Source organism: Gopherus evgoodei, chromosome 1, assembly GCF_007399415.2.
Source record: "Gopherus evgoodei ecotype Sinaloan lineage chromosome 1, rGopEvg1_v1.p, whole genome shotgun sequence".
NCBI classification, from domain to species: Eukaryota; Metazoa; Chordata; order Testudines; family Testudinidae; genus Gopherus; species Gopherus evgoodei.
Window position 1 is genome coordinate 151,908,826 of NC_044322.1, and position 12,610 is coordinate 151,921,435.

The following is a 12,610-nucleotide window of genomic DNA, read 5'->3' on the forward strand; positions in this document are numbered from 1 at the left end:
TCTCCTCTCTCCCACTTCCAGTAACAAGGGTTTTATTACTAAAGATAATTAACATTTATATAGTACTTTATGCATTTACTGTGCTGAACAAGCATTAAATGATCCTCACCACACCATTTAGATGTTATAAATAGGCTTGGAAGGATTAGATTTTTATCTGTAAATGTTGATTTCGCCCAACAAATACAAAGCACCAAAAAAAGAAATTTCCACTGATAACAAACGAATTTTACAGAGTGGCAAAGTAACAAAAATGCTGCTTGAGAATTTACCTTTAAGGATAACATGGGGGAGGTAATATATTTTATTTTTTATGATTGTTTGATTTAAGAATATTTATTTTTGTATATTTAGATGTGATGCTGGCAATTTGTGTTTTAAAGTTTTAACTTTTTTTGAATCTGTCTGTCTGATGTCATTAAATAATTGTCTGACACCTTCCATAATTTCCAAAACTGAGAATTGGGTAGATTGCATTCCCTAAGGAACTCAGAAGATCAGTGTCAGAATCAGACTTAGAACTCAAGTGTTACTCCCAATTTTATGCTGATTCCACTAGACTATGCTGCTTGTAGGACAGCCTGCTTCGTTAGCAGTGTAGCCTATGCAGTCTTCCTACCATGGGCATTGTTGGAGGACTTTTGACAGCTGTATAGTGTCTGTGCTCCAGGATTGGGCATGATTTCTTTCCTTAGATTTGAGTAGGATTCCCCAATTTGACCCAAAATATAAAATAAATAAAACCTTCAAACCAAACATGGATCATCCAATACATATGTGATCAAACATTCCCAGAGTATGCAATGTTAATTTCTATAATTATTTAATGAATATGGCCTGGATGAACCACTAACAAATAAACTAAGAGGAATATTAGGTCTTCTCTATCTCTCATTTCCACTACAAGCATCCCATGTTTACAAGGATACACATGAAGACAATTAGAGGGACATGAGAAGTGGGGCACACAAAAAGATATTTATCTGTTTCTAGTTTGTCATCAGTCTTATGGTTTGCTGTTGATAACAGATTTCAGATATCAATAATTTTTAGCTCTAGAGTCAATGCAATAATACTTCCCCATGGACATTAACTGTCATCCTGCCACTGCTAAAGTATATATTAAATGTGACTTGCAATTATTTGCTCGTGTTCCTATCACAGATAACTAGTGTACACAGGTTCCAGGGCATTAGAACGTATGCTTTTTGGGGCAGAAGCTGTCATTGATAATATGGTTGTACAGTTCAACCCAGTTGTGACTTCTTGATGCTACTACAATATAAAATATTTAATGTTAAAGCTCCTTTTTATGAAAACAATCTCCAAAATTAAACAAGAAGCTTAACTGCAAATGTGTTTTATCTATGCTCAAAAGCTTGTCTCTCTCACCAACAGAAGTTGTTCCAAACAAAGCTATTACCTCACCCACCTTGTCTCACTAAGACAGGAAGCAGCCTCTCCTGCTGAGTCTTTAATATCAGAACACCTTTCCATTTATAGGGAATGGTTTTTTGAAAACGGTTGGCTTTAAAATTAGCTCTCTTGACTTTACATGAGGTGTTAAATTAATTACCTATGCTAAACAGAATTACTCTGCAAAAGTCATGATATTTCTGGAATATACAAACACCAAAATAAAGCATAAGATCATTAGATCTTTCATCATGCATGTATAATATTTTTTTAAATATCCCCTCATTATCATTCCACTAAAATCTGAATCAAAATCTAATTTTATATTGTGTTATTATATTTAACAAACTGATTAGTTAATCCTTATCCTAAACCCTATTTAATACTATACATTGATGGACCTGCCTTCATTTTCTAAGAAGATAAATGCAGTCAAGAGCAGGTTCTGACAAAGCCAGCACCAGGACCTTATGTCCAAAGGTAACTGTCATTTTTAAACAGAAATTTTCTTCTGTGGTTAGCTAATTGCCTTATTAACTCCAGCAGAAGGTGAAATGGTTTCTCTTTCTTCATTATGTCAGATTAACAATTTAGTTTGAAGAAAATTTAACCTCAGGTTCATACTCATTGTGTGCATGATTCATTGAACACTTCAAGGTTGGAGAAAAGATCTGATAGGCTGGAGCAACTAAAATTTACACTGAGGTACAGTTGCTAAGAAATCATTCCTGCTCATAAAATCCATATGTGATGTAATTTTACAATCTGTAGTATTCCTATATTGTTTTGGGCAGGAATTTAAGTCAAGCTGGCAGGTTCTATCAGCAATCAGTTTTATTACCCAGCAGTTTGTAAACATAAACTCTATTGCCTTGTGTTTTTTTGATATTTGATCATTACATATGCATGTTTATGTTCATTTCTGCTGTATTTGTAATGAAGTATATCATCCATTGTGCTGCCTTTTCACCAGTGCTCTCTACTAATGTGCATTGTTAACAAAATGGCAGTTACATACCTATTTTAGATTTGAAGTCAATAAAATACCATTGAATCATGTTCCTTCTGAGTTTCCTCCTCTTATTTAAGATGGAAAGAAATTTATAATCTGAAGAGAGATTTGGGATGGCTCTACTGTAATGTACTGAAACTAGGTATTCTTTAAAGATTGTTGTAGTCCATCATGAATTTAAACAAATAATGATTTAGGATTAAAAATTATAAGATGACCAAAACCAATTCCTTTCTTAATGGACTGTCATGATGAACTGTCCCTTTAGTTGTAGCTAATTTATAATCTGCAACAGTGGTAGTTCATCTGGTGTAAAAGTCCTGCCGTTAATCAAGGATTGAGGTAAATATTTCTTACTGTGAAATGATGTGTTTAAAAGGAGAGCCCCCTTTCTTGGATGCAGAGTTTGCTGAAGGGGCAACTGCAATTATTTCTAAGACTGCAAATTATACAGTACAGCTACCAACATCATTTGTTTAATATTGTACGTCAAATAACCCACCATTTACTACAGTTTTACTCATTATGAATATTCTGATCACCACGACGCATGCAGATTGGCCCAGTGAGAGAGACTTGAACGTGGAATGTTTGAGGAGTGAGGTTCAGACAGAGCATTTTTATTATTAAATCTCAATTTATCTTACAGCATTAAATATATTCTTCATTAGTGAAGGAATATCTGAAATTTGGTAGGTTTTTCAACCAGGATAATATGTGAAGGCGTTGATATTGTGGTGGGGAAGACACATACTGCTTCTTTGACCTGGAAAGGTTTTCACCGTATAATCCTACATCCCTTACTTACACACGTAATCCCACTGACTCATGTGTAAAAGTTACAGTGTCAGGTCCATATTTCCAAACACAGAAACGTGCACCTTTTCTCTTTACTTAGTATTATGATGATGAGTTACAATAGGTACAACTGAATAGAGAATAGAATACAGACGAGTCTCATCTTACACGGGGGTTCTGTTCTGCGGCTAGCGCGTAAAGCAAAAACCGTGTATAGTCAAAATTACATTGAGTTGAATGGCGGGCAAATCGCCTGCACTACAGTTACAGTATTAAAATTGTTGTTTTTCTCTTTTTTGGGGGGGGGTTGTTTTTTTTTGGTTTTTGCTGACTACGTAAAGCTGAAATCGCGCATGTTAAATGCGCGTAAGATGCGACAGACCTGTACTGACATTGAGCATCACTAATGGAATTCTAAAGAAAGCACATTGATTAGACTAGGGTATTGTATTATAGATACAAAGGAATGTGTTCCTGAAAATAGTAATTGTCTAGTAATGAAAAAGGTATCTTTTCAAAAAGCCTGTGGTCAATGCAATGTTTGTATCGTCTGCTCCATATTATCTTTGTTATTTTGATTACATGGTTTGAAGCACTATGACCTCTTACTACTTCCAGTTTTCATAGGACACCATGCATATCCATGTGTCAGTTTTGACTACAGCACCTATTGAACTTTGGAACGGTTTACTGGAGTAGCTTAACTATTTTGAATGGCTAAGTGTTTTTCTGTTATGATACACTAAGTCTTTTGTGGGGGCAGGCTGGATGTTGATAGTGGGAACTCTTCAGGTAGCAATGAGGAGAAAGGTCAGCAGGAAAGAAGGAGTGGAGGAGAAATGTATCTTATTTTTAAAAACACAAGAAAAAGAAAGTATAGAATCACCGCACACAAGCCTAATGTCACGTTGCTCACATATTGCTGCCCTTTTCCCCAATTTTTTTCTCTGACTGCTGAAATCATACATTCATCATGGCTGAGAACATTTCTTGTGTTCTGTGAGGTTATTAGCAGACTTTGGGTTTATTAAATAACAGGCCTATAAGTAGACTTATTCCATACTGTAGGTCTATACAGCTACTAAGCTATCAAATAGACAACAGATTTTTATGAGCTTTGCAGATTTATGATAAGAGTTGAAAGATGGCACGTTTCTAATCAATGAACAGTTATAAGACAATAAGTTGCTCCTGCCAAGAGCAATTCGATGATGCAGCTTTCCTGTACTTTTCCCACAATTATTTTTAGCCCCATTCATAGAGTAGAAAGCAACTGGGCTTAAGTAAACTCTCACACATGGGCATCCTGTAGTATGATGTCTACTTTGGATGTGCATGCTGTGCTATATGATGTGGGTCAAATGCAGCAAGTCACAATCCAGCAGTAGATTTTTGAAGATCTGTGACAGCACAAGCCACAAATCTGAGAACAGGAATAAGCTCAAACACACTTAGTACCTTGCAATGAGACTCAAAATCTGGCGAATTAAAAACTTGCTGTTTTTTATTTTGATCTTACCAGGACCAAGGGCAAGTCAACATTTCCACCCAATATTGACATTACTAAAGGTAAAACTTCAAACGAACTGGATAAGTAGGTCAAGCAGTTATAGCCTGAAATCAAGGTGGGAAAAGTTCAGTTTAGAGATTTGGAAGAATACTAATTACTTAATGGAAAAGATCAGCCAGGCAGCTGAAAGTGTTGCAAAGACGGCCACACTGCAATTTAAGTATTTCTCCCTCCCCTCAGATTTCGTGAAAAGCACGAGGAAAAGTGCCAGTTTTAAAAATAGGCAGACAATGGGAATGACAAATTTACAAATCCTACTAATGACGCCAATTTTCTTTTTATAAAAAGCTAACATCTGAACTCTATCACCTCCCCACAACAGCACATAACCTGTCACATTCTGCTTTTTTAATTTGAGGGTATATATGTGAAGTGGGGATGAGGACTTTTGAGGAGGAGGACACACCCACACTCACACCCACACACACTTAAAATCTGGTGTTACTAGGAAGTACGGAAATTAGATTAAAGAAAATGGATCAGATTCTGATCCTTACTGTGACATGGAGATTACTCTGATACAGGTAGAAATCTCTCAGTGTGGTAGAACTGGCAGAGTGACTCCATTAAAAGCCAGAGGAATTACTCTGGATTTACACTATTGCAATAGAGAGCATACAAACATCACAGCAGGTGTGCACAAAGGGAGGAACAAAGGTCTTGGGATAAGACACTGATCAATATAGGCACTAATTTTGTTTTTATACTACTCTAAATTAATATGAATTGTGCTAAATTATGGTAACTGACCAGTGTGGAAGGAAAAGCACCTAGGTACTGAGAACAATGCATATACACATGTTTTTGAGCAGCTAGCTAACATGAAACAGTGTCATTTTCTATTTCAAAATGCACGTCTGTGCACACAAGCTTATTAGAGCCCCACCTGGTCACTGTGACTTCCACGTTGCATCATCCATTTCCAGCATGGCATGACTAATGGCTTTGATGTGCTATCTTTCACAGGCTAAGCTAGAGATTATGCAGGAATAACAGTACAGAAGCCTGAATTCTTGAGAGCTTGATAACAGTAAATGCAATCTGGTTGACTCTGACATACATTTTATCATCCAAGGTTTATTTAGTTTGGCCTCTATTTTAGAATACCTCTGATGTACTCATCCATGAATTCCAAAACAAGCTTTTGGATCTCTAGCTAAGCTTGGCACAGAGCAGGGCGTGGCTGAGAGAGAAGAGAGCAAAAGTAGCAGTACGCCAGCTTTACATACCTCATGGCTGCCTTAACTTGTGCTAGGCAGCAACTGCCCTCTATGGGTATGTCTGCACTGCACACTAAGCCCAGGATCTGACTTAGGTTTAAGTCCAAGCCCCGCTTCCTTGCACACACAAATCAACCTGACTTGTGGCAGCAAGCACTCAGCACCTGGGTTAAGGACCATGCTAGAGGGGATGGGTCAGAGCCCGAGTTCTGCTGTGAGTTGGGTCCGAGCCCTGTCACTTTACAATGTGCACACAGCTCACGCTGCAGACCTGAGTCAGAAGGTCTGAGTAGTACAGTATGGATGTGTTCGCATGGCTGTGCAACCTGGGTCAAGCAACTGTAAAACCAGGTGTACAATGCAGTTTAGACCCTCAAGCACAGGCTTGGGTCCCACAGACCTGGGTTTACAGTGCAATGCAGACATACCTCACAAAGCCATTCTGGCAGCCAAAGACTGCCAGTGTACAAGGACGCTTCAGCCATGTGCCTACCATGTGCCAGCTATGATTTCCCTACACTGAGAGTATCCAGTTGGTACAATGCTAAGATGGCTTTGTGGTTGACACAAAGCAGCCCCAGTGTGTCCAGAATCTGGCTCTGAACTGTTTAAACCTAACAAATAGAGGAACTGTCAAATTCTCTGACATGTCTGCTGATGCTCATGTAAAAAACCCAATTCTCTTTGGTAAATTTCCATTAGGGCAGCTCCATCAAGGGTTCTTATAAGAACTATCTTGTTTATAAAATTTCCTAGATGTATTGAAGGTTCACAGTGGAGCAATTATTTAAAATATTCTTTATGGATTATGTCAGTGTATTTCTCATTTCTAGCTGAATTTACTTAAGAAGTTTTTTTTCAGGGCTACTGAAGCAACCATGATTAGTTTCTTCACTGGGCATTTTGTTATCTCTGTCTTTTTTTTTTTTTCATTGTTTGATCTACAGAACTCTATAAAAGCCCAAATTTTCCATATCAGTTTTCTAATTTTAAAAATTTCCTAGTCACTCTTAAGGCAATCCTCTAATATGAATTGTTTTAATATATTTTACTTCAAACAGCACTTCAGATTAACAATGTGGAAATGAAAGTTAAAGACTTTTTCAGTGCTTCAGCAAAGCAGTTAGTTTCTTGCTACAAGTAAATGAAACAAACAACCAGTAATTTTCTTTAGATTTTTTTGCATCCTTTAAGCCTAAGGACTAGATTTGCACAAAAAGTCAATGAAGTTTCATTATTTCAGTATATTGTTGTTAATACGATGTACATGCTAAACTCTAGTAAAGACAAGCCTGAATCTTTTACACTAATAACTTGCTCTGGATTGAGTTTCTCAGCAGGGCAGCTAAAACAACAAATTTGCGTGTACAAAGCATGGCTTTAATGTCTTCAGCAAATGAGAAAAAGATGACTGTAGGATTTCTCTCTCTCCCGTCCAACCTTCCATTTCATTTTGCAATACAATTGTAATGGCCACCATAAAACAAAGATGAGTTTATACTGTCATCTCTGCTGCTTTACAGCCTAATTATCACAGTTCACTGAAGCGCATAAAAATAGCAGTTTTGCTAGTCAACTATTTATAGAAATTAATAAAAAAAGTTAGTGTTAAGAGTCTGACTATACACCCACAAAAACAGGGGAGTTTTACAGTGAAGATGCAGTAATCCCTGACTACAGTAGCATCAGAATAGAGGTCATATTGAAAAAGAATGAAAATAGAAGGCATTTCTTCACTGTTTCTAAAAATAGTCTAAAACCACACCTAAAGTCAATATGCCAGACTAGAAAAAAACCTATGCGAGAGGTTATGTAACTAGACATAACACAAATTGTATTTCACTACACTCATATCTATTTCCCCAAAGGGCTGTGTGTGTGTGTGTGTGTGCACGCGTGTGCACACGCACTATCGGTCTGGCTAAACTACGCTTGGGAAGTTCACTGTAGTAGTGTAGCTAGGCTAGCTGCTCGATTCCATACTCGCAGTCCTGAGAGAAACAGTGCTGGAGACACTGGAGTGGCTAGCCTGCGTTACTGTTGCAAAACGGCTACTTTTAGCAAGCCAGCCTGATCAAAGCTAGCTGGGGTATGTCTACCTCCTGATTGCAATATTGACATACCCCTTGCTGCTTAACCCTGTCCAGAGTACATCTAAGTAACACAGGTATATACATCTAACGCTGCTATTAGACACTGGTGGCTGGCCTTTTTCCAGCTGACTCGGGCTCACGGGAATGCAGGCTGTTTAACTGCAATTTAGACTTCTGGGCTGAGGCTGGAACCTGGACTCTAGGACCTTGCTTGCCGCCTGAGCCTGAGAGTCTATGCTGCAGTTAAACAGTCCTGCAGCCTGAGCCCTGCAAGCCCAAGGCAGCTGGCATGTGCCAGCTGCAGGTTTTTAATTACTCTGTAGACATACCCGAAGTGGCAAAAACAGCCAGAGGTGAACACGAGAACTGATGCCTGGAGCTTTTTAGGAATTTTTCAACAAAACTGTTTTGTTTTGTTTTTTAAATGTGAATGCATCAAAACCAAAACTTTCTTTGCAGGAAAATTTCTCAAGTCCTGTGGGTGTCCTTGACTAGCCAATAATCCAGTGTTTAGGGCACTCACCAAAGATGCCAGAGGCTCAGCTTCAAGTCTTCTATCGGCCTTATTCAGTCCAGGGACTTGAATCTGGGTCGCCTACATCCCAGATGAGAGCCAAACCCATTGGGCTATACAGTCAGTTCAGTTCGCTCTCTCTCTTTCTCTCTCTGTGTCCCAGTGAATATTTATTTTATTTATACACAGTGCAACAGCTCCAACCAAGGAGATTGAGAGAGACACCAACCCCAGAATAGCCAGTTGCCTGGGAGTTTGTTTATAGCCAGGCTGAAGAGGATTTACATAATACCAGAACAACCATAACCCTTTAACAACCTCCCTGACTCTGAATGTAGCATATACATCCAGCTAAAATTAATGGCAACTCCAGCAAATATGCTTTGTCTATGCTAGTGTTTCATCAGTTTGAAGATTATAGTTTGTTTTAAGTGACTACGTGGTCTGGACCATTTTTGTCTAGGAGTGAAGAGTTCAAGGCCAGGTTCAGTGTAAAGGAAATATTTTTTTGAGAAATGACGTGGGACAATGTTGAAGCAGTCACTGCTCAAATTCTTGAAATTCTGTGAGTACATTGAGGTAAAAAGTTTGATACTACGTTGTTGAGGTGCAGCTTGATTAATAGTGGGAAATAGGGATCACAAAAATATACTTTATTTTGGGATTATTTTCAGTGGCAAAGGAACTTGTCATGTAGATGGTGAACTTGCTCCCGTTGAAGTCAGTGTCAAAGATTTCACTGTTATTAATTAATCCCGGACAAAAAAAAAGTTACAATGGATTTAAGTCTGAAAGTATATATTTAAATAAATAAATAAAAATACAAGGATGTTGTAATTATCCCAAAACCAAGTATTATAAATAAAAGAAATTCAGAGTTAAGGGTACACTTGAAAAAATAAAACATTTTAAGTAAAAAAAAAAGAAAAAGAAAAGAAAAATTCAGGCATGCAAACCACCTTAACGCTGCTCTGCTGTGATGCCATGCAATAACCATTAGCACTAATTCTAAACAACGCCCCCCAAAAAAAGAATGCTATCATGTAATATTTTGAATTTTGTTAAGATATGTGGTGTCAAACTGAAGTAACTTTCTTCTGTTTTTATTTTTAAAGGCATATTGTTTGGTGGACCAAAGTAGCCTGAGCAAACAGGCCATTTAACCAGGATTCACAACTGCTTTGTCTCATCAGAGCAGTACAAAGCAGCTGAAATGTACTGGTGAGTCTGGCCCTTAATTTACAGTTGACTTACTGGTTTCAGGGCTGTTTTAGTGAAGAGGGCATTATGTGATGAGAGGGCAGGAAGAGCCCAGCACCTGAGTCCCAAAGTCTGAGTTTTAAAGGGACCCCCTGAGTTCCTTTCTCAGTTCTCCTGGCAATGCTACTTCAGTATGCATGAGGCACCTTTCAGGTGCCAGTGCCCGGACTACCATGCAGCCATGAAACCTTCACAGTGCATTGACAGTCAGGCCAGTTACTCTACCAATGGGGACTCCTGATACATGTTCAGTCTCCCTCATAACAGTGCGTCCTTACAACCAATGGAACGGTTGCGTGCAAATTAACTCAATAGGAAGGATGGTGATTGGTAGAGAATTACCCCTGAAGTTCCCATGGCCCCCACTTAATTTACACAAGCCTGTCTGTAATTTATATAGTCATAGCAATTACACACAACAATCATTAATAACCTAGCAGAATTACAACCAAATTTCTGCAACTGTATCTGATGTGTAAGATTTCTGTTAACTTTAACTAAAGCTACATTTTAGTCAAGGCTATTTTTAGTAAAAGTCATGGACAGGTCACAGGCAGTAAACAAAAATAAATGGCCCATGACCTGTCCACGACTTTTACTATATACCCCTAACTAAAACTTGAGGGGGTGTGGTCCAGGGGCACCGTGGGTGCTGGGGGGGAGGGCTTAGCAGGGGCTCCCTACCTGGCTCTGCATATCCCAGCAGCTGCTAGGCGACAGAGGGACCAGGGGGCTCTGCACGTTGCTCCCGCCACAAGTGCTGACTGCGCAGCTCCCATTGGCCATGAACTGCAGCCAATGGGAGCTTTGGGGGCAGGGCCTGCAGGTGCAGGCAGTGCGCGGAGGAACTGCAGGGCCATGCCAGTGAGAGCTGGGGAGTCCCCCACCCCGAGGTAAGCCTTCTCTGCACCCTCAATCCCCTGCCTCTAGCCCTGAGCCCCCTTCCAAGCACCCAAACTGCTACTGGCCAAGGGGCTGGGTGGCGTGGGCAGCCTCTGAGCCAGCACCAGCTGCTGCAGAAGTCACAGAGGTCATGGAAAGTCACGGTGACTCCGTGACAGACTCACAGCCTTAACTTTAACTTTATGGAAAATTTGAGTCTGTGAGTATTTCATAGTTAAGATGGTTTGGGACAAAGAAGAGCCTGAGCCAGATGATAAATTTTTGTGAAGGACCAAGTTGTTAATTAATTTTAACTTCATGAACTAATTCACAGACTTACTTGTAAATTCTCCAAAAATTAATTCTGTACGCAGAGTATGTGCTACAGGTTTGAGAATACACTATTTTTTCCTATAAATCAAAATGATTGAATCCAATCTTCAACTGCAAAATGGAATTCAACCTTCACTACAGAGTTGCTGCTAGCACCTCAATATTTTAACATCTATATCCTGATGCCTAAACGCCAAATTAGGCAGGGGTCCATTGTATTAGACGCTGTACAGACATATCATAAAGGTCAGAGAGCTCATTGATTTCAGTGGTGCAAAACTGGGCCTGAAAATGCTTGACTCTGTAAGCATTAATAGCTGTCAACACACTCGTTGAGCTCACCAAGCTGGGTGGGACCTTTTAGGTCCTGATCCTGTAACCTGATCTGCGTGAGCAGACCCCTACATCTGGCTTCACTGAGTTCAAGGGTTACCGTCCACCTGTGTGGGATCATAGTACAAAAGAGTGGGACCTTAATGAGCTATGTAAATATGTTAGAGGGTTTGCTTTGGTAATTTAGGTAATTTTAGTAATTTAAAATTGTCAGTAGATCACTGAGGAATTTTGTTTAAAGTAGTCATCACTCATATTTTAAGTAAAATAAGATACATTTTTAACTCTCTTTAATGCACTTTTAAAAAAAAAGTAATTAGCCAAAGCATAATAAGAAGTAGCCATTTGTGCATGCCCTCCACAGCTGGTTACAAAGTAGACTGATCATGTGGAGATCAGGGTATAAAATCAGGGTTCCAAATAAGGAACCTTTGGAAAGGAGACTGGTGGGTTAGGAAGCTAATATTAAAAGTCAAATTCATTCCTGGTGCAACTCCACTGCAGTGAAAGAAGTTAAACCAAAGATGGATTTGGCCTGGCGCTTTTAAATGCAAAAATGACTACAAATGTGAATTAAGCATTGAGTTCTGACATTTATGTTTGAATTTTCTGTCCTCTGTCAATTTGTGTCACGTAACATTAACATTATTTAAACCTTATTAAATATAAAAGAATCTAGAGAACTAATTCAGTCAAAATTTCTTTCTCTTTACAAAAGAACAAGAGAGAGAAAGCTCACCACTCTGTTTACGTGAAAAGAATGAATGAATCAAACCTCTAATCAGGTAAAAGGAAACTAGGATAACGGATCAAGGATCTTTACATTTTCCTGGATTTCATATTTTTATTCAACATTTTCCAAGTTGTCTCAGAAAGATCAAATTAAGGTGAACAGTAGTAATTATCTTAGCCAATATATCTTATCATTTTATCCAGTAATTTGCCTTTCAGTTTGTTTGGTTTTAAGCAACTTATTTTCTAGCTATAGAACAGTTTAATTAGCTTGTGATTTAGTAGCCTAATAGTGCCAGAATTTGGTAAAGAGTTTCAAAACACCATTCCTGGGAAGATGAGAAACTTTCAGACACTTGCTCCTATATATGAATACATAAACTTAGGCCCTTTTTATCCCTTGCTCACAAACCCTCTATCTATATAATAAAATACCAAGATTGTCAC

The 12,610-nt window shown here is 38.6% G+C and overlaps 1 protein-coding gene across 1 annotated transcript in view; it reads right to left on the reverse strand.

Moving 5' to 3' along the window:
- Positions 1-12,610, reverse strand: part of CFAP47 (cilia and flagella associated protein 47) — a 681,124-nt gene that overhangs the window by 3,010 nt on the left and 665,504 nt on the right.